We start from the raw sequence: 1,482 nt of genomic DNA on the forward strand, positions 1-1,482 counted from the left end.
TGGGCCCAGTGTGTAGTTTCTTAAGCTATTTTTGTGTCTTATAGAGTGAGAAACAGAAGTGAAACTCAAACACACCGTTTCGAGACCCACTTGTCCAAATGTTTTTGGCCAGCTCTGGCCCCCTTTTATAAGAAGACACTTCTCTTACAGCCTGCGCAGCTCACGTGCCCGTCACTCTTTTAATTTTAAAAGACAAAATGGCAGATGCTAGTAATTCACCAGAATGGCCTATTTTAGTAAAGGGGTGGTGGGGATAGGAGAAGTCACGTAAAAAACGTTTGATGGATTTTCGTTCAAAGGGGGCTGTGCGTTTTTATATTATGTATTTGTAAATGACACATCAACCCATTGTTTTATGTTTCCTAAAAGCGAAATATCTGTGACCTTTGTTTTCTATGGGAGTTCTGTGTGCCACCTGCTGTGGACCATTTTCTTTGCCTGGCGATTAGTGAACTGTGTTCTTTGTCTAAATATTGAGTTTCTGCCCTTTGGTTTTGTTTAAATACCATGTCAAGTGCAAACTTAAATTCTCCCCACTTAGCTTTGTTTATTAAACTGAAGTTCTCTTAAAAACTTCTTGCCGAATGGTACTCAGACGTGCATTCAAACACGGATGTATTTTGAAGTGGGTGCACTTGTGTTACCTAACAGATGTGTAAATAGAACTTTTGTAAGTCAGATCCTGTTGTCCCTTTGATTTGTCATTTCAGTTGTGATGGCTCTTCAGTTTTAGACTTCACTTTGCTGCATTTTGGCCCTTTAGCTTCTAGGCTTTTTTACCTCTCATCTCCTATCAAATATTTATTGCTTTAAAAGCCATGTTGCCAGTTCAGTAGGGAAACGGACTTTTTAAATAAAGGCATTCTGGGGGAAGAAATCAGGAAATGCTCTCATGCGTGCTAGAAATCAACCCGCTTTATCTGGTTTTTAAGTTTTTGTGCACCAGGCTTTACTGCATTTTTAATGGAAAATTGGTCATGTCATCCAAAAATGTTGACAAAAGAGCAAAAGGACTCACGTCCTTGAGCTTCAGCATCGCTGTCTAGCGCAGGGTCCTTCACCGCCGCCGCACCCGCCCTCCCTGTGACATCTCGGCAGCCCCGCCCCCCCCCCCCAGGGACTGCGGCCAGTGCCTGCAAGAGATCCGGCCTGTACCCGAGCTTTTATCATTACTCCTAGAAAGAAGAGCAATAATGCCTTCAAGTCCTCAACTATCCAAATTTCTAGTTTCCTGTTGTTTTGTAAGTGCATCCCCCCACCCCCTAGGAAGTTAGGACCGGTTGATAAACCTCTGAAGTCTTTTAATCTGACAGTTCCCCTCCACCTTGTCTTTCTCTTTCCCACAAAACATTTTTTGTTAGGTGTTAGTTGTGAATTAAATTCACGTAGTGGCCAGAAAAACGCGTGCTGTAACCCTGGTCCCTCCTGTGTTCTTGAAACGGGCACATACCGCGCCCCCCCCCCCCCCCCCCCCCCCCCCCC

At 44.1% G+C, this 1,482-nt stretch overlaps 1 protein-coding gene across 1 annotated transcript in view; it reads left to right on the top strand.

The window, feature by feature from the left end:
• Positions 1 to 1,482, top strand: part of SART3 (spliceosome associated factor 3, U4/U6 recycling protein) — a 37,503-nt gene that overhangs the window by 35,405 nt on the left and 616 nt on the right. The gene's annotated exons all lie outside the window — the stretch shown is intronic.

The sequence above is a fragment of the Ursus maritimus genome, unplaced genomic scaffold (assembly GCF_017311325.1).
Source record: "Ursus maritimus isolate PB19 unplaced genomic scaffold, ASM1731132v1 scaffold_33, whole genome shotgun sequence".
NCBI lineage: Eukaryota > Metazoa > Chordata > Mammalia > Carnivora > Ursidae > Ursus > Ursus maritimus.